Raw genomic sequence first — 221 nt, forward strand, 5'->3', positions numbered from 1 at the left:
CACGTGTCACAGCAAATCAAAACTACGAATATAAAAACGTTGAGCAAAAATATGATACGATATACATATAACAGGAATTTACCTTTTTTATCAGATCCGGAAAGATTGACAGGTTGCAAAATTACAATAATAATAAAAAAAACATTATGTATACAGGAAAGGATAAATTTGTAAAGCTAGAATATAATGAAAGGCTAGCTGCGATTGCATGCACATGAGTT

The sequence above is a fragment of the Penaeus monodon genome, chromosome 25, assembly GCF_015228065.2.
Source record: "Penaeus monodon isolate SGIC_2016 chromosome 25, NSTDA_Pmon_1, whole genome shotgun sequence".
In the NCBI taxonomy this organism is placed as follows: Eukaryota; Metazoa; Arthropoda; class Malacostraca; order Decapoda; family Penaeidae; genus Penaeus; species Penaeus monodon.